This window comes from Brienomyrus brachyistius, chromosome 1 (assembly GCF_023856365.1).
Source record: "Brienomyrus brachyistius isolate T26 chromosome 1, BBRACH_0.4, whole genome shotgun sequence".
Taxonomy (NCBI): domain Eukaryota; kingdom Metazoa; phylum Chordata; class Actinopteri; order Osteoglossiformes; family Mormyridae; genus Brienomyrus; species Brienomyrus brachyistius.
In genome coordinates this window covers 49,417,283-49,438,807 of record NC_064533.1, presented here as the reverse complement: position 1 = coordinate 49,438,807, position 21,525 = coordinate 49,417,283, and the positions used below count along the sequence as shown (strand labels likewise).

The following is a 21,525-nucleotide window of genomic DNA, read 5'->3' as shown; positions in this document are numbered from 1 at the left end:
TGTTGATGGCTGGGTAAGTATTAAATCTTTTTTATAGAAATCACTACAGCTGCTACTATCTAGGTGTATGTAAAAATGTTATTATTATTTCATGCTGTAACTGTAGATCTAATACAGTATGTGCGTTTATGAATTGCGTATGTAAGTATTACCTAGATGTGTTATTTACATCATGTTCCTTCTCTAATTTAGGCTAATCGTCACAGGTTAGGGTCGTGCTACAGCTACATGGTCGCTCTGCTATTCAAGTTCAGCTGTATATCAGAATTAGGACAGACAAAGCAAGCAGATCAGGGGCCTGTGTGGGGAAAAACATCTGCAGGACACAAGAAGATATTTTTTTCCTTATTCCAATGGAAAAACAATTGCTTATTCTTTTATTCCCTCCGCTTGTGTCCGCTGTTTTTTAGCCACCGCCTGCAGTGACATAATCGTGACGTCCGCTCCAAATTGGTCTATGTCTCTTGCTTTTAAACCTGCTGGCATAGAAGCTCACTAAGTAGCCCTACAGTGTTGGATCACACCTACATAGTTAGGGGGTTTCTTCCTGTGCCGTGTAAGTTTTCTCTGGATACTCCGGTTTCCTCCTGTAGTCCAAAAGCATAGAATTAGGTTGCTTGGCGTCTCAACACTGCCGCAAATGCGGTATTCGATGTAACCAGCAATAGACTGGCATCTTGACCAGGGTGTATCCCAACCTTGTGTCCTGTGTTGCCTTGGAACTGCTCCAAGCCTGGCTGAGACCCTGACCAGGATTAGCGGGCGGAAGACGGACGGATGGATTTTTAAACCCTCTGAGAAGGGGTCTTTCCATTGGACCTTTGATAATGATGCATGACCTGCATCACCATGGTAACATATCCATCTACATAAATGCAAGATGCCACCTTGTATGAAAGTGTCAGCTAAGCAATTAAAAATGGAGTCATACTTACATGAAAACATTAAATTATTATCATGTGTTAGCAATGTGTGCAATTAGTTACAGTAACTGTAGTACGAGTAAGTCAGTTTGGGAGAATGGGACATGGAAACCAGTAAGGATCTACCACCTGCTGACAGCTGCTGAATGGTTTAACCCAATGGGACCCTGACGGGTAAGTGTGTTTGTGGGTGACAGACAGTGAATATTTTTGTCAGTGTTGGCTTCATTTCTTTCATGTTTATACTGTAATTATTTCATGTATTTTACTTTAGTTAGCAATGTATTATGTATTATTATGTATTATGGATTATCATTAACCATTGTTGCCATTCCTTTTTCAACTAACCCAGTCCATGATTTACAGTCTAAAGGCACTTATTTTAGTTGTGGACGTGTTGTACATCAAACTACATATCTTCAGGAATAGCATCAATGTTTTATCTGCAAATTACTGCGGATGCCAGAGGACAGCAGTGCTGCATATGATTATTTTGTTTAAAGAATCCTTTCATTAAAGCCCCATTAGGGCCAGCTGCACAAACAGCGTGATATTGTCAAGGTGTACATCTAAGAAGTGACTTAACTTCTCGAATGTCATTTATGCAGAGCAATAGTACCTTAATAAATAGATGTGTACATATCTCATACTCTCTTTACCCATGTGTGGTATTGTGAATCAGTGGTGAGCTCTGTTACCTTGTATTTCTGCGGTCACGGGTTCCATTTCCCTCCCTGTTCTCTATGTTGAGTTTGTATCTTCTGCCGATGCCATGAGGGTTTCCTCTACAGTCCAAAGTTCTCAATTTAAGTGAAGTCTTCAAACTGCTTGTGGACAGACTCCAGCCTCCCTGTACTCTTGTACTAGATAAATGCTTGCAAGATGAATGGATATTTTAAGTTTCGATTTTTTTTAGAAGCATTAAATTCTCATGAAAGCTCTTGATTACAGTCTTCCAGCAATATATTAAGTGGTTACTAGCATAATTTGTGAAGAGATTTTTTTTTTGTAACATTGTATTAAATTACATGAACGATATTCACACCAGGCCAAAGAGTCTGGCATTTGAATCCCCATATCCATGTGCTATTCCTGGGGGTGTCCCGTTTTCCTGCCGCAAGCTGAAGGCATGTACTTTAAATGAGTTGTTATCTCAAAATTAGCCATAATGGTACTTGATGGACACAAATACTTAGTGATAACTCAGTTACTACTGAAGTACAAAGCATGAACAAATCATGAACAAATATAGTCGCTATTTGAGATAAGCGTCAAGATTCAGGAATAATAAATATGAGATTTCTTGTGTTATTCATCACATGTTCTTTCAGTAGTTCCTTCTGTAGTTCACAAAGGTTTACAGAGTTTATATATAGTAACAAATACAGCAACTGCTTAGGGTAAAACATGCATCACGATTAATTACTGATGAATTAACATGAGATCAGAATCTAAGACTTAGTTTGTGGTTAATTAAGACATAAGTAATCGCATAATGCTACATTATTTGTGCCACATCAGGTAAAGGGTTACCTCCATAATATGTGTGAGATCTACGATGGACTTCAGTCACATTCATGGTTTCCTCCATCTCCTGCATTGACTCCTGTCTCACCGTGACCCAGCATTAGATAAGCGGTTATGGAAAATGGATGGAGATAGGGAGATTGTAAATGAGGCTTTTAGATCCAACCGAAGCATAGTGTTTTCACTAATCTTTTTTTGTTACCGGATGGTTCTGTCACATGTGCTGTTGTCAGGCTAAAAAGTCAGTCGCACCTGCAGTTAGCGTGTAAATAGAGCCCATGCATTTTACGGACAATCAGAAATAGACGCTGCCAAAAAAATTGCGAGGCACCTTGGTCGCAGCAGGAAATTCTGAAGATGTCATTTTAGTACTTAGTGAGTCAGTGCAGTTTTTACAGCTGCTGTGTTTCCAAGGTTATCCACTGGTGAAAATGGTGATAATGACAGATATCATGTGATATCGTTAAGACATTATGTTCAGGAGAATATGAGTGCTGAAAGAAGTGTTTGCCTATTGATTTGACTCATAAAAGAGAGAGGTAACTTTTTCGTGAGATTTTTGTTTGATAGTTTTTCGTGTGTGTGTGTGTGTGTGTGAGTAAGCGGCACGTGAAGAATTCAGATCTCTGCAAAATCTTTCACCTAAAATAACCTGTTCATTTAAGTCTTCGGTGTAACTGTCAGGGTGAACTCTGTTCCTGAGTCAGAGACCTTCTCCACTCAATTATCCAGTCAATTACCCAGCAGTCCTGTTCAGCAGAGCAGGACTGGGAAAGCGCAGGGGAGGGGGGGGGGGGGGAGGGGACACACACGGCCTGTGCACTCCTGAATACTCACTTTGGTTTTTGCCTGTAATATTCGCTAACCCCAGCAGATCTCCGCACACATGCTCTTTCGTCTGTTCAAATGCGACTCCCAGACACTACTCTGCCTAGCAGCCACCCCCAAGATGGGAATAACAATCAAGGTTACTTTGGAGATTGACTCGGACCTGGACATACATTGTGAAATGGAGGTAAGGATGAGATTCCCTTCACGACATCCCTTGGTCTGAAGGCACACTTAGCAGTAAGCTAAGCAGAGGCCTTAATCTCACAAAAATGTCGGCACGTTAGCATCTCGCGTTACATATTAAAGTTCTCATTCAGTTCTGAAAAGCATCATAAGACCATGTCAGGCATTTTGCCATTAGGGAAAGAATGCAGTTTCTGCTGCAGAAATCAACGCCTCTCTGCCTTGTCCATCTGGATGTCAGCTGAGGGGAAATAGACTCTCTCCATAGCATCCCGTAATTGTGGTGCTTGAAGTAAAGCTTCAGGGTTGAAAAGAAATGTGTTCATATAATCCACGCCAAACAGGAATAATAGTTTTGCATGGGGGATGGGCTGCAGCCTCTCCTGCCTGAATCACGAAGGGAGGGTGCTGCTTTTTTTAACTCGCTAAAAATGTTGACGAGTCTGTGAGAAAAACAACCGCCAACGGTTGGAGAAGGGCATATTTTCCTGGTGAACGGCTAGATGCATCAGACGCTCATGAAGAGGAAATGCTAAAAAAAAATAAAAAAAATACTAAAACTAAAAAAAGGGTACATGGAGTATTGCTGGTAACTATGTTAGCCATCAGAGGTGCATTTGGCGAGTTTTAAATAACCGAGTTGAGGAGATCAGATTTTAGCCGGCGCGCTGTTGCAGCCTAGCTGATGGCTTCCGCTCGCTGGGGCGGCTCGTTCAGCTGCCAGGCCTGCAAACGTAACGCGTCTTATGCTTATCTTGGGAGAGGGATAAAGAGCCCAGCTGTGTGGAACGGAGAGCAGGCAAGGAGCGAGAGAGAGAGAGAGGGGAAGAGAAAGAGTGAGAGAGAGAGACCTCAAAAGCTGCATGTCACAGGCATCATCGGCCACGTAATCACAATATGGACAGGCCCCCGGCAACAGACAGCCCGGGAATTTAGGTAAAGGCCCTCCACTTTAAAGCGATGCCTATCCATGAGATACAAGAGATAATGTCTCCATATGTCAGTCACTCATTTCTAACTAAACTGTCAAGCAGAGGTACCGAGAAGTATTGGTGCTCTATACAGTAATTATGGCTTCAATTATTTAAAAAAAAAAAAAAAAACATCCCATAATTTCCCTCCCGAGACTAATTCCGGCCTTTATTTTATCATTATTAAGGTCAGCCGATTTTCTAGCCACCAAAAGAGGCAAATTGCGGTGACAACTGTCAGCATTTAAATAAGAATTTTTGAAGTATACATGAATTAATAACATTATCTGAGTGCTCAAAGATGTAATTTACCTTGAAGTGAGATAATTTTTGAAGTGTTTAGTTATTTTATTTGATAATTAGTAATTGATGATGCATCCTAAATTCTTTATAAATGTCCCCCCATATCTGGTTTCCTAGCAACAGTGAACTGCAACAGAACCAAATTATGTTCTCAAAAAGAAATTAAACACCTCATTTTATATTTAACAATAAGGGCTTACAAGCTGAGAATATTACAATGTCTTATTAGCACACCCTGAAAAGTTTTCATTATGAATGATTAAAAACCATTTTTAATCACATCATATTTCTTCAGCGGGTGATTTCAAATATAATTTCACATAATAAGCAAAAGAACAGCATTTGAAATTTGGTGTAATTATAATTTTAATGTTCCTACAAAAACAAATATACACATATGTAAACAAATGAATTTGTATACTGAAACCAAATGTTTAATCTCTAGCAATAAGTTGCATTTTATGTTGAACGCAGATGCAACTCTTATTTTTCCAGCACATTAGAGAGAAACAGGACGTGATATTTTGCACACATTTGCAAAGTTGCTTATAAAGGCTCATAACCTGGCCAGTGATTAAAATGTACTGGATACATATATTGTCAGCGTATAACTCTGTATTTGGAAACTAGTCCATAATGCTTATAAATACATACTACAGTGAATCTCTTAACCATATGAACTACCTTATAATGAGTTGTCAAGACTAAACTTTTTCACGCCTACTTTGAATACAAAGCTCATTTATTTTGTTTCTGTATTTTTGCTGACTCCTTCATTATATATGCAGAATGTGGCTCGAGTCCACTCTTGATACGCCCCCCCCCCCCAAATCCCTTTAACCCCCCACTCCCATTGTCACGGTCCATTATCATCTCCACAATACAATAAGTCAGTAATCTAAATGAAGGTCAGGGTTACAGCATATATTTGGATTGTGTGCTTATAATGTCCGAATCAGTCCCTTCGTTGGCCTTTCCCAGGATGCACTGCTGTATTTGGATAGCATGTGTATTTTTGAGGACAGATAATATATGTAGGCTTTGAAACTTCATTGGCCTGTATGGGGCCATATGGGCTTAGGGTTAGGGTAAATTTTAAGGTTAGCGGTGACACCTGCTGATGGTGCTTGGCTTCGGTCTGCTGCCCTGTCCTTTTACCCGAAGCACTGAGTGAGTGAATCATACAGGAGAAAATACCTGATGGAAATAAAATCTCAGCATTGACTACTAACGAAATGCAGGAAATCTTGCTTAACTTCTCTGTAAACCCCTTCAACTCCTATAATCGTCTAAAAACTCTTACAGGATGTTCTTGATGATACAGTCAGGTAACATAATCCTTGTTAACCAGAAGAATATATCATCATAGCGACCAGCTAACTGTACACCGTATGAGACGTCAGCCGGGCTGGGATGTAACTTCACAGAGCCTGAATATATTATCCGTCCACTTTTTTTAAATTACACACTTTCTTCAACTTTGTTCTGAAGCATGTTGGCTAACGAGTATTTTGTGACATTGAATTCAAATCCAGCTGATGGATTTCTTATTCTGTTCTGTGCAGTTTTGTTACTGTTTCTCCAAAAATCCTCTTTGAGCACTGGAAACACCTTGACGAACCGTAACAAAACAACCTTAGTCTTAGATCTAGAGTTTTATACAGCAAACCATGGAACATGATCATTGACATGCTCTGATATGGAATATCTGTTCGGGTTCGGCATGCCTACCTTTTGGACACAGTCTTCATAATTCATGAGTTTCAGAATAATGTACAGCCATGAGAGGAAGTAGTGGGTGGTCAGAGGATTTACCGCAATAAAGACTGGGATCACTGAAGATGCCAGTTCCTACTCTTCACAAATGCTCAGGTCTTCCCCAGTCTATTATGAAATGAAACTTTATTGGCCATTTGTATAAATAGAGGTACACTGGGAAGCATTTTCTTCCACATATCTCACCTTGCTCTTAATTTTTTTAAGACATACACACAGGTCAAGGTGAGAAGGCAACCCGGGATCCAACATCCATCCAACAGCCCTGTAGCATTTTTCGAGAGGTGAAGGGTTTTCCTCGACAGCCCACTGACCGTATGCTTACTGTACTCTGCCAAGCGCAGGATTCAAACCAGAGACTTTCTGATCAGAGACACGGAAGCCTAACCTGCTGATCCACTGGCGAATGCAGGACGCTGCCCCATAATTCGTTCCCACCAGCTGGATCGGACCATGCACGTTTAAAACCAGTTGTGCCAGTGAGTATGGAGAGTTTATGGAACCAATGAAAACTCCGCTCCTCCTCCACAAACATGATCGAATCTCTGGCTGCAGATGTACCTTCGCTGTCGAATGGCCTTTGGCCAGCTGAGTGTACAACCTCCACTCTCATAGCTATGCAAGGCTGCTTCTGTAGAGGCTGCATTCTAATTTCCTTCACTCCTAAAATGCACTGCAAACCCAGCAGTTTAAAATCCTCTAACATCACTGCCTACCACCCAGGAACCATGAACCCTGGAAGAATTACAGCTCTCCTGCCACATGCCACCCGCCATCTGCTCGCTGCCAGCACTGGCCCATCAATCTATACCATGCACACATTACGCGCTGATGAGGACACTCACATCGCCCCCTATCTGAGGGCCACAATGGGCTCCTAATTAAAACGTTCAGCTGCACCCCTCCCCCACCCCCGCTTCTCGGGCTCCAGCTGCACCCACTACGTCACTCCCGGTTCGGGATTCTGGCTGCTCTGCAGGTGAACGGCATCTGCCTCTGCTGCCACACTGCAGTCCCACCCAGCCTCCCCCTGGAACGGCCTCATCTCACCCCCCACATCATCTTCGCTGACGCCCCATGGCCAACACAAGCGTGGGAACACGCGTAGACTCCAAGATCGACATGGTATCACGCAGAGATCTCTTTGTACATCAGACTCCCCAAATAGAGAGGGTTGCTCCCCTTATTTCTGTAGCTGTACTCATTCACCTGGTATTTACTTCCCCCAGGTAACCAGCCCGTCACTGTACATACACACTATACGTTGATGAATCTTGTCTAGCAGTTTTCCCCTTCCTGATGCCTGATGGGAAATAAGAACTCTCTTCTATCCCTCATTGTAGCATTGTTGGAAAATGCTAAATTCCATTCAGTTACATGCACGTTGTCAATGTTTTTTTGCCACAAAGGTCCTGTTTGCACTCGGTTTTTAAATGCGCCTCAGGCAATCAGATCATAAGTGAACAGCCGAAACACATGGTCATCTACACCTGTGTTTATCGTGTGTCTCCTGGGTGTTCAGATGTCATTACTGCCTATGTCACTTCCACTGGAAGGTCAGAGGGCCCCGCGCACAGTTATTATGACATCCTGGCTGATGACGCATCAGCATGCAGTAGCGTTTGCACTACAAAAGATCAATGAGTCCCAAACACATTGAATGATCGGATCGCATTACGTCTTGATGGTAGGTTATGCTTGTATTTAATGCTGTCTACTTGTCATCTGATTGACCAGGATGCATTTTGAAGGCAGGGAGATGCCCTGGATGGGGTAGGTTCGTATTTTTATCCAGGTGAATGTGTTTCCAACCCAGCACCCGAACAAAATTTAAAGCTAAAGAATGATTATCTTATTTAATTAATAAAAATAGGATAAAATGCTTTCCGGTACTTTACATTTTCATAACTATTGAATTAGTGTCTTAGTTCTGCTAAGGGACATGCATTTTTAGCCTTATTAATAAAAAATATGTATCTCAAATGAAAATGATCATATTATCCAGGATGGAGTTTAATTACAACAAAGGATTAAATCAATTAGGCCATTAATTACTTCTTCCATAATCATGCCCACTATGTTGTATTGACATTTAAACATTGGCCAGGTTACCATGACAACATGCTAAAGCTATTTTAGGGTAGACATCAAAGCCTGCTAGTTAAAACAGACTCATGTTAATTCAGCCTTCGGTGTAAATCTGGGGATGTTAGCAAGTTTGATCATAGGCTCTGATTAACATGATTTGTTTGCTGTTTTTGAGACTTATGCCACATAAATTTGAACATACGCTGTACTACATTAATGGAACGGATATTGCTGAATATATCTGGCAACATTCAACCTTTTTTGTGTTTTTATGCTTTTTTGTGTTTTTTAGGGAATTATAATGAGGTTTGTTTGTATATGCAGAGTCTGAAAGGTACATTTATGAATATATTACCCTATGAATTGAAATAACAAGGCTTTAAACAAGGCTAAAAGCAACTGTGAACACTATATATAAATATTAATATGTATTTAATTTACATTAGCTTAGAAAAGCGCAGAGAAAATATGCAGAATTATTGCATGAGTTTTAACATTTTAGGAGTGATTAGTTTCAGCAGCATATTAGAATTTCATAAAATATCCAGAAAGGACAATTTTTTAAAAATGGGAAATGCACTTTTGAAGGTAAGTTGCATGAAACTGACCTGCAAGTCAAGAGTTTTTTGCACCCAGCACTTAACATCTGCATATTTTATGGGGGGCAGAACAGTGAGGTTATGAAAGGAAAAGAATATCCTAGAGAACAATTATACAAATGAAGGTGATGCGAACTGCAGCACGAATGAAGACTCATTTAAGATTAAGTACTGTCTTCCCCCTCCTGAAACAAGAAAAGAAAGATGTTCAAATATATATTTTCCCCAGAATTTTTGTTGGGCAGCAGCATTTAATATATATATCTCCCAATTTCCATTTTGCAGGTCAAGAATTATAGATTTCATAACCCACTGTGGCCAGAAAAATGAAAGAACGCTTACAATTAATATGAATATACTGTCGGTGCCATTTCAGAGCAGTTTAATCATCAGTGTGAGGATGTACTCCAGGTGACTCTACCTGACGTAAGAATTCTGAGTCAGCGCTGAGTCAATGTTTTTAAAAAGCTTCCCCACCAGAGGGGTTTATCCTGGTGTTGAAAGGTAGCACCTTTGCTTTGACTCGCTCCCCTGACACAACATGGGAGACTGACTTTGCAGTTTTCGGAACTGCTTTGAGTGCAGGGCCAATGCCACCACTGGGATGGAATGAGGGCCCAGACTGGGGGCTGCAGTTTCTGCAGTGACCGGCTGCCTTGGCAAAACAGAGGCCAGAATTAACCTGGAAAAACAAAACCACGTGCTAATAAAGAATTACAGCAGCGACAGCAACAAAATAGAAATGAATGATCTATAGTTCGAATAGCTCTACAATCGGTATGGAAATTAGGCACAAAAACACTGTATAAATAAGTGAGACTCAGATCCCCTTAGAAAAGGCAAGTGATATATTTATTTATTTATATTTATTAGCCGGAACAGGATATCTGTGATGTTTACTGTTATTATTTTGTGGCTTGTGTTTTTGTCCATAACAACCTGCGATTTCCTATATTTATACATCTGACTATTTTACCGACTTTCCCAGGAATCTTTTTTCATGAAATATCATTTCCAGGAAGACAACTACTCCTGGAAACCAGCTAAGTAATTTTATAATAAGCGCTTTTAACACGGGTATTATGTCTGTTGTCCTATCTGGGTTTTCATTATCATTAAAATCTGAAAAGCTACACATTCAAACATGCACCCTATGGAAGGGTTTGAATAAATGTCTGCAACAATTCACTGTTTCAATCCAAGCTGTATTTCAGATGGCTAGGCATTAAGAAGAAGAAAATATTTCTGTGTTCTACATGACGCCTGCAGACTCAGTCACATTGTCGTTAAAATGGTTTTTATTTCACCAACTGTTGCTGGTTGTTAGTAAGATGTTCATCTGAATGCATTTCTTTAGCTCATGCCTTATGCAAGATGCCTGCGCATATTTTTAATGCATGTGGACAGTACAAATTATTATATCAGATATAAACAAAATCAGACCTAAATGAATCCTTCCCCAATAGCTACACAAAGTCATGTCTAGTTATTCACTGCTATTAGGTGCAATTGTATGTGCCAGTAATGTTTCTGGGAGCTAATTAGCAACTCGTTTAAATGAGAATGATATGTTCCCCTATTGCCCATATCAGAGAACATGCAATTTGCATTCATCAGACAGTTCTACCCTTAGTCATACATATGCCAGTACATGCGAGACATACATTGAACTAGAAAAATGAATCAATACAGGAACATAATCAGTAATCACCACACGTCCAGTACTGGGATGTCACAAGTGTCAGATATAGTCTATAATGAGAAAACAGTTTATATTATAAAACAATTAAAAAAACGACTCATATAATGCCTACAGAATAAAGACGTCGTATTAAAGTGACAGTTACTGAATGTAAAAGAACATAAAGACTGAGGCTATAGGCTAAAAACTTCAGGGCAAAGGGTTACTGAACACAGTACATTGATTTGCACATTTATTTAACAGTAACAGTGGTCACCAATTGGCAGACTGAAATGCAATTGGATCCAAAGCATGCCAAAGTGCCCAACTTTTTTTGGATGCAGTAGACTCTGCACTGCTGATGGAATTTGGCCGTCTAGGAAGAATAGCGGGGAGGCGCTGATGTACACCACATATGCACAAGAAGTTCTGGTACATTCCACTCACGGTGGCGAAAGGTGCTGCGTGCAGGTGACAGTGATTAACATCGGCCCCCGGCCCTAACAACGCTTGTGGGTCCTTTACTGAACGCTATGGGGAGATAAGGTACTATATAATGACATCAGAGAATGTGAGCTGAAGGACCTGGGCTGCCTACGGAGATCTCTGATTGGGCCCCGGCGCTCCTCACTCTCTCACCCCTCCAGCAATGAACAGCTCGCATAACAACATGTTTGTATATCCACCACCGGAAATGATGCAAGAAATCTGTTACGATTCAGCCATTTTTAAGTTCAATTAACAATGTGCTGAGAGAGTAGCTTGCATTTATAACTATATACAGATTGTATAACTGTATACAGAATGTATATCGCATGCAGAGAGGGTCAAAAAGTTGGGTTACTTTGCAGCTAAGCATTTTAATGGCTACCATGAATGATCTGAGCATTTCTGAATGTGGTGTGAGTGTTGGTGCCAGACATGGGGCTTCCAGCATCTCACAAACATCTCGTCTCCTGGGATTCTTATGGGTGACAAGTGTCTAGAGTTAACAGGGGAAGAAAACACAGTCAGGGTAATTCTGTCACTGAAAACACATTGTTAATGAGAGAGGTCAGGCTTGTTAAAGCTGACAGAAAGGCCACAAATACAAAAATAACAGCACAGTACAACAGTAGCATGTGGAAAGGCTTCTTTGAAGCACAACTCGTCGACGCTTGATAATGGTTTGGGAGAAAACGTACCTCATGCGATATAGGTGCACCTAATAAGATAACTCTTGAGTGTAGATTTTTAAGTAGATTTGAGGGCTTTCAGGGTAATATGCATAGTGACATTAATGTGTTTGAAACAAAGAATATTGCTTTATAGTAATTTTAAAAATAGAAACTGAGAAAAAAAATATATCTAATAATATCTGTAAGGAGAATAACAGACTTTAGCCAGGCAATTAAAGCTGGCTGGAGATGTTTCAGTCACATTGTCTGCCAGGAAAAATTATTCAGTGTGACTTTGCATAAAATGTGAGCCATCTGCTTCCTCTTATTCCCGATCTCCAAGCTCGCACTCGTATTTAATTTTACTCTGTGAATCACTCCAACTCACTACTGGCCATATTTACGCTGACAGGAAAAAAAGAAAAAAACCACGACAGTGCACAGTAGCAGCACAGTGTCCCCCTTGTGTCAGCAGACCGCTTTTGAACGCGCAGGGTGTATCGCGAGCTGTCTCGTTAGCTCGCCGCTAACGCTATGTGCCTGTCGCTGACTTTTGCCAACTCGCTTCAGAACATTGCTGCCCTGCGCATTACTGAACAATACTCATGTAATACTGAACAATACCAACAAAAATCCTAGGCAAGGAGACTGATGCGGCTGTGTTTTTATGGAAACACGCCATACAAACATTTGCTCATTTGCAAATGTGCTTATATTTCAATATCATGTTAATAGCTAAACATGCAATTCAAAGGACAGGGATATATCTGATTGTGGTGCAACCAAATTCATATTTAATAATCTTATCTTTACATAGCACCCTTCCCACAACACTTTGAAAAAAATGTTGACATCAGAATTATAATATGGAAAATATACATCAATTGATTGTAATTGTAACTGTATTGTTGCATTGTAATATATGCAATTTAACCAATGCTATTTGCTAGCTGTCATATAAAAATGTTTGCATATCTCTAAAATACAACTTATTGCTTTATTTAACTTAATAATCTGTCATGTAACTGCCATCTGAGTATTTTCACGGAATAATGCTTTCTGAAGCCTTATTAATTTGTTAATTTAAACCTTTTTATCGATAATTGTGAGTGACAAAGGCATTGGGAATGCGTGAACAACTCATAGCTTAAGACAGCATTACGGTCGCAGTTAATTCATACCACTGCACCTCTAATCGGGGCCCCACACGACTCTCACACGCTTGGCATGGATTCAGTCGAGGGTGAGGCAGCCGAGGCCTAGGGAGGAGACTCACAACTCTACTGCAGAGCGCACGTCTATGCCGGCGCCCTCATTATTTCCGAGACGAGGGCGCTGAGGTGTGCCATACATACGGCTCGACCTTAAGGCCATCGTGTGACACTCGACCGCATCAGAAAGGCGATACAGGATGGAGTTTATTCATCTCATTAAGCAGGCTGAATTTTTGCTCGAAAGCACCGGCATAATTTGTAGTTACCTATGATATATTTTCACAGAAATTCTGGAGGGGTACTAGGTGCCTGCTATACATTAGCCCTTGGGGTAACTTTGCTAAAGCACAGCAGCTAAATGCATGTGCTGAGGTAAAGTTTAAATTTAAAGGTAGCATCTATTGAAAAAATATATGCTATTAATTATTTACATTTTGATAAAAAAAGTACAATTATTAAAAAGAACTTCTTTTGTCATGTATAATGGGAAAAAACTGAATTTATCTGTTTCCTATTTGCTGTTTAGATCTTATTAGTGCAAAGTTAATGATCCATTCATGGGGGCTAATAGCGCTGCTGCGGGGGATGGGAGGGTGCGGCATTCTGTGCAGAATATGACTGCTCTAATATGACTGAGTAAAAGTGGGTCGGAGATGTGGAGATGGAAGCGGATGCAGTCTGGAGTGAGCATGCAGGCGGCCGCGTGTTTCTCAGGGAGATAAGTCGAGCAGATCCTGTGGCCGCGGCGACCTTGAAACCGGCAAAAGTAAAGTGGAAAACCTGCCGAACGAAATGCTAGCTGTGCTGTGAGGGAGATTGGGGTGGCTATGCTGAGAGAGCATGTGGTGTGCGGCAGAAATAAAAGCATATCACCCTGGACTCAATAAATGCCTAAATGATTCATTTCTAGGCAGGATCCGCTTAAGTGTTTAATTTGATGACCCTAGGCTGCTGTTTAATGCACTTGCTGCTCTACTTCTCTACACTGATTCACAAATAAATATGCCAAATGAATACATGTAAATGTAAATGGAGGTAACTGTCAGTCAACTACAGCTGAAACCCCCAGTCCAGATGCACTCTCAAACACTGTGACTTTGATTATTTTTGAGCATAACATCTTATTAATGTCCCCGAGGCAAGGAAAGTTTGCCCTGTTGATAATCTTCAATTATCTGTACTGAAAAATTCTCCAGACCTTAAGGTAATTTCAGTAACAACAGAATGGGTCACTCTTCAGTATAATCAACCTTAAAAGATGAAAAAGATAATGCATTCCTTGAGGTGAAAGGTAAATGATGGGGGGGGGGGGGGGGAAATCACACGGTTAACAATCTGTGCCAATTAAAAGTGGTCTTATGGCACTTTTCAGCCGGTAAGCAAAGATCACTGGAGAAACTGTTTGCCGGGACATTTTCTTCTGCAAAGTAATTGGATTCCCTCTGACGTTCTCCTCGGGGAAGAAAAAAATCTACTGGCTGTTTTGCTGTTGTCGCCTCCACAGCCAAAGTAACGTCTGACTTCGGTAGTGATCACAGCCCCTGATATTGGAAAAAAACAACAACCAGGAACTGCAGAATCCTCTCAGAATTCCCTCAACTACTTTAACACACAATTATTGTATGAAAACCTTTGACTGGTGGGGCAGTACAGTTTTGACAGAATGACAATGCATTCTTTGTGTTACACCCGGCTATTTTCACATTTTTTTTTTTTTTAATGAAAAAAAAACAAAATATTACTACTATCTGTTAGTTTATGCTGTGCAATTTTTTTGGTTACAGTCAACAAATACAAAAAAAAAGCTGGTAGTGCTTTAAGATTTAAAAATGACACTTTAACTCACATCCCGTCCTATCTGTGCATGTTGCAGTTTGTTGGAACTATGTTGCACATCTCTGACCTACTTAATTATTCTGCAGCATGACATCTGCTTTGTATTTTTCCTTTCAGTATAACTACTGTATTTTTCAGTATAACTTTCGGTTTATTCTCATATCGGTACTTTAAATGTCTTTTTGCTTATATGGCAGAGTGGACCACTTTACAGTTCACTGCAGGTTATGGTCTCACTCTATACCTTGCATGTAACAAATGAAACCTTTGAATCAAAGTAAGTAATAGTATTATTACAAAGGATAACACAGTATAATGTTAATTACACACCAAAGACAATGAAGATTGAGAATGCATAAAATATAAAGCAAAGGAAAAAAACTTAAAATGTAAATGCAGTTGTGAAATGACTCATTTATTTGTTTAACGTATAAAATAATTTATTCATTTTACTTGAATGTAGACAATCCATTCTCCATAAACCCTAAAGCAGTGCAAATTCCCAGAGAGCCCGGTGACCATCCCAGGAAGTTTCAGGGCCCTGTCCATCAGACGGTGCTCAATAGGGACGATCAGTTCCATGTTGGTAGACGTGGGGTATTAGAGATGCAAGTTCCAACCCAGAAAGTGTTGCTATGCACTCAGCCACCATGCAGCTCTGAATATGAATAATAATATACATATCTATTATATTCATCCATCTTGTAACAGATTGCCCAGTACAGGATTATGTGGGGGCCTGGAGCCTATCCCAGACTGCATAGGGGACAAGGCAGGGGACACCCTGGATGGGATCCATTGCTGAACATACACTCACACGCTATTGGTCAGTTCATTTCAACTAAATGCATGTGTTTGGACTGTGGGAGGGAATCAGGGGACTCTGTGAGAGCACAGAAATTCCACACATACAGAGGGGGTGGGATTCAAGCCGCCACCCTATCTATTTACATAAGAAATGTAAATAAAATAGACAATTCCTTATGCAGTGATTGTTAGAAAAATGGCTTGGTGAAAGTAATGCATGAATTAGATTAAACTGACAATTTTATTTTATTTGAAGTATGAAACCTCACACATCCCAAGCTGTTACTGTCTACTTTCATATGCAGTTTTTGGAAACCTGAAAAACGGCCCTATTCCTGCTTGTGTATAGACTGATAGTACAAGCAAGCACCAGTAATCTACAAGCATAGATTTTTTTTTTAATCATCTATGAAAATGTCCTTGCTGTAAAGAAGGACGAACAAGATTAAATATTTTGAAACGCACACGCCATGCATATGGGACTTTTAGAATATCGGCAGATATTCAGCCACCCAGCCAACATACATTTTCCATAACAGCTTATCCAGCTCCAGGTCACATGGGGTTTGAAGTCTATGCCAGGATGCACTGGGCATCCTGGGTGAGATGCCAGGTCTTATATACAATAATCATGGAGTAAAAGCCCACTGATGAGCAGACGATACAGAGAGAGAAGCCTGATGCACTGAGTACTGCAAACAAAATCCTGCCGGAAGTAAATGCGTAGTGAAGGCGGGCTGCTGACCAACATGACAATGCCCCTTAGAGCTTCCTCACTGCCTGTTGGGGGCACCTACCTGGTGTTTCTCGGTTTCGTAAAAACCAGTGTGCCTCTGCGGTAAAAACCTTGAGCCAATTAGTGAAAATGTGTCATTAGCAGTGCAAACGGCCACAGAGATTTCGTGTGAGTTGAGATTCCTTCAGGCAAAGAAACAGTCTCTTACATCTCAGGGGTGTACCACTAATAGGTGATCTGTCTTTGTTGCGAAGCATCATTGTTGTGTTTCGGTATAAACCTAAGGCAGCAGATGCTGTCTCGCCTCACCCCCCCCCCCACACACACCATCATGTGCTCCCAGAAGGTGCAATGGAAAACCTAATGGGCGGGAGGGTGCTGCGAAATGGACTGGCCAGACGCGAGACAGTGACCGGGCGGTCAGGCTGCAGCGCCGCCCAAACCCAGGAAGTGCCAAACAAACCACAAAGAAAGTTCCTTCTTCTCTGCCTGTTTCCTAGTCAAATCGAGCCACTTTACTGTATTTCACACCGACGAAACAAATCTATAAAATAAAAATAATACACATCTACAACAACAGTGGCTTAGTGTAAATAGTGCAAGTAAAGAGTAAACAGGTTCGTACTGGAGCTTTTCAATTTTGGGTTTCGGTGGGGGGTGTTTTTGAAAGAGCCTGCATGCAGTGAGGTTTATTCTGGCATCACACCTCCTCCTCCCTCCTTTCTTTCCTGTGCCAGATGTTCATCCCTCCCTCTTTCTCTGTTCCACATCCAAAAAGGTCGGGGGCCACAGCCTTGCCTACATGGCCAGATGTGACGATTCGGAGGCATTTCCAGCACAAACACACTCGCCCGTGTAGCAAGATGCTGTTTGCTCCTCTCCACCTTAGTATTTTTTTAGTAGTTTTATTTTTACGTTTTACTTGATCAGAACGTACGGCACAATGCACAAAGATCAGTACTTTTTCACAACAGCACTGCAATGTCTTTCTTGCAAATGCTTAATCAGTTTCCTGGGGGGCGGGAAATATTGATAGCAGAAATACCGTTGCACTACAATAAACTCATTTTGTTCATTATCTGTAAGAATTATGTCTTACTATGCACAAAAGATAAGTGCATCGTCAATATGCTTAAATCCGCTTGTCTGTGACTGTAAGTCTTGACTTCATGAATCAATTTTTCCAGTATATATTCTCTCCAATGAAACAGCTGAACTCAAAACAATTAACACACTGGTATTCTCTCACGATTGTCAGTGTTTCTCCAGCCACCGTTTCACTGTATCTTTTATTTTCTATGAAAGCCTGACCTTGCTGGTAACGTCAACTATATCATTCCATTCACTCTACTCACTCATACAAGCTGGTTATGAGCCCTTGCTGGTTAGTTGCCTGAGAGGTGTAGCTGCAGACTAAGTTTTGCTCACACTCCGAGTGCGACTGTCACATCAACAATGGGGGGCAGGAAAGTCGACATACCTTGGTTTGACATGCTTATTAACACCCCCCTCCCCTCCAGGGGATAGGAATAATGTGATTATCAAGGTCAAACGCATAACACCTCTGAGCTTAAAATACCGTTTTCTTTTTTTAATCTTCTTCTGTATTACATTACTGAATAGAAACCCACATAGTTACAGATTCCTCCTCAACCAACACTTTCTTATAAATTTCCCCTTTATTTGTGATATTATAATGATATTATTTATTTATTTAAATAGTTTTTTCCCCCTATATTTTGTGCATCTGCAATCAAGTTTCCTTATTAGAAAAGAGCAGGGTTGGGGGTGGGGGGGGGGGGGGGGGGGGGGGGGCGGGCGGGAATGAACGTCCTTGACTGGAGGTTATTAACTCAATGCTGAAATATTGATGGGTATATCAGAAAGAAATGACTGACTTTAGCTGCATCATGAATCCTTTAGGGAAACCAACATAGAAATAGCAGTGCAGATTATTAGGGGAGTCCATGATATGTGGAAGTACAGTGCATTTGCGAGCCGTTGCTAGGAAACAACACTGGCGGGTGAGTCAAGGAGAAAACCATCGCTTCACAGCGGCTAGAACAGAGCCATGAGCCCAGAATGGCTGAAAGCGCTCTTAACCTATGTAGCGGCTGTGTTTATACTGATCGACATTATTTTTTATTGTATTTAACAGATCTTATTTTCCTGAAGAAAACTACAGTCAAAGCAATATATGGCGAAACCTCGTTCCAGCTATATGAAGTTCAAGAAATGGTAACATAATCACTGGTAAGTTTAGGGTCAAAACATGCTTGCTTAGGATTAAATCATTTGTTAGGTGATAAACTGCAATAAAATTAAGATATTTAAAGACCACTTACATCTATCCGTCCATTACAGGTTTGCCAAGTAGAATACACAGTCCATTCTAATTCTTTTATCTCAATACCGTACATGTATTTTTCTCTGTCATTTCCCGTTGAAAATATTTGGAGTTAGCATACTTTAGAAGACATGATATCCTAGGTGTGTAACTTTGAATCTCGCAGGAAATATGATGGTAATTTATCTCAAAACAGCTCATTCCATGCACTGATCCCTCAGTGGAATTCTTATCAGCGACATTCAATATTTATATTAGTCACCCTGATTGTTAACGTGCAACATGATACTAACATTGATTTAGGTGTGATGTTGACCAAATGCATAAGAGAATATTGTACAAGAAACCATTCGTTATTTAAGCAGAATCTAGAACATTCTGTGCTCTAGTTTGGAATTTTGGCACGAAAAGTATTATGGGTTGGGGAGTGGGGGTGCATTTTACATTAGTGAGGGGGTGTGCAGGGTTATTTGAAGACAGGCAATGGAGTTAGACACAATTTTCCACTCTTTACAGGGCTAAAGGAATCTGTCTTGGGTGATGGAGATACGAAGAAGATGTTATCCACAGGCGAAGCACTACTTTTCAAATGTTTAATCATACAGTACAGCCAATGGAAGACCTGTGTCAGTACTACTAGTAACAGTAATGAAGGCCTGTCTAGAGACATATGGTGCCTATTATCATCTCCACTCTGGATCACAGCTGAAAAGTTATTCATGCTAATTGCCATTAAGCATAATAAAATCAGTTAGGGGCTGTTGGCTCCGTATTCCTCTTGATTTGCCAAAAAAACGCAACAGATTACAACATTTCATAACTGAATTTGTCTCAAGTAACAACTCAGGAAGAACATACCCAGAAATAGGTCTACATCAGGGAACAGATTTTCTGTATTTATTAATAATTCTCAAAGATAGTTTGTGTTGACCATACGATAACAGCGAAAAACATCTTCTTTAAATCGCAAATTTGCTCTGGAGCAGTCAACCTTGGCAAAATCATAAAATATTGTTTTCACTTATATATCCAAATGAGAACCTAATTATCGTTGTATGACGTAACATCTTCCTTTGTTGAACCATTGTTATGGAAGCCACCAACAAAGCCTCAAACGATTGCTTCCCATTGGTCCTGATCTCCAGAGAGACCTTCATTCAGCTCTTATAGAGTTAAACACAAGTTGTTTTTCAGCTCACCGTTAACAGGATGGGATGCCGAGGTCTTCACTCAAGGTAGACCTTTAACTTGGGTTCATGAGGGGGCAGCAGAACCTATAAGGTTAATTACCTGGAAGGTCTGCCGCCTTATTCCTTCCATCCGTTTCAGATGTCTTACGCCAATTAGCCCCAGAGTGGTGCTATGTCACAGATCCATTTAGAGAACAAATTTGTGTTGCGTGCAATATTACAACACACCCGAAGAGCCTTGTAATTATTCTGTCAAGTCTCCACTTCGGGCCTGGCTCTCCCTACCCTGCTCCTTGTGGCCATCTTGACCTCTTTCCTCCCCTACTCTACAGACCAATTAAAACTGCCTGGGCTCTGTCTTTCCAAAGCTGTTGTCTGCTTAACAAAGGCTCAAAGTTCTCCGATAATGGCACCCAAGAGAACTGCCCGAGGTTATCGCACAGGTTCTCCTGCTGTATTCATGCCTCAGAGGATCTAAACTACAACAGGGGCGATAAGTCTGTCTCCCAGGCGTGCTTCCCGAACGATGATAAAGGACATAAACATATTAGCATTGTCCATCGAGTTGAAATTAAAATGCAACAGCTTCTCAGCGTCGGAGTATTGGCCCCGAGTGAGTGAGGCAGAGAAGATGTTTTGAAAGTAGAACAATCAAAGACTTTTTTACACGCCACGCTAGACAGTGTTGTCATAATTGTGGACGCTGACTGAATTTTGTCACACCTATTATAGTATCATAGATTTAAAGTAAAACAAATACAGAACTCAAAGTTCTTTTCATATGAAAGTTTCTGTTCATATGAAACTTTCATAGCTACCATGCATCTTCACATTGTCTTTTACGTTTAAACATTACCAGGGTTGCCAACTTTGGTCAGCTGCCTGGAGTGAGATTTTCAATTCTAGAGTCTGCACACACATGCACACGCATTTACATGTATGTAACGGTTTTATTACCTTGTGAATAGCCTGTAGGGTTTGCAAAGTATCCCAGCGCTTTTAGGTAATTTTAGGTTTGTAATGGAATAATATGTATTTGCCATAAGATTTCTTGCGTGGGAGTTTGAAAAGCGTGAGTGTCACGCCAGATGTGTGAGAGTTGGCAATATTGCATTACAAATCTTAAGCTGTGATGATTTTCATTCTTACAGTGATGCAGAAGCTTGCTTAGATATTGTAAACCAGGGGTGGCCAATCCTATCCTTAAGGGGCCAGTGTGTGTGCAGGTTTCTGGGATAACCTCTAGGTCCACTGTTCAAACCCAGGTGTGAGGACTCTTCAGACAATCAGAGTAATCTTACTAATCTAATTATGGAGTTGCAGCAAAAATCAGCGACGACCCTTTCTAGGTAAGAT

At 40.7% G+C, this 21,525-nt stretch overlaps 1 long non-coding RNA gene across 1 annotated transcript; it reads left to right on the top strand.

The window, feature by feature from the left end:
• The first annotated feature begins 3,346 nt into the window (after window positions 1–3,346).
• On the top strand, window positions 3,347–19,633 carry LOC125742364 (uncharacterized). Its single transcript, XR_007398091.1, has 3 exons — window positions 3,347–3,465; window positions 18,791–18,885; window positions 19,496–19,633. It is a non-coding gene; the product is annotated as an uncharacterized LOC125742364 (long non-coding RNA).
• The last annotated feature ends 1,892 nt before the right edge of the window (window positions 19,634–21,525 follow it).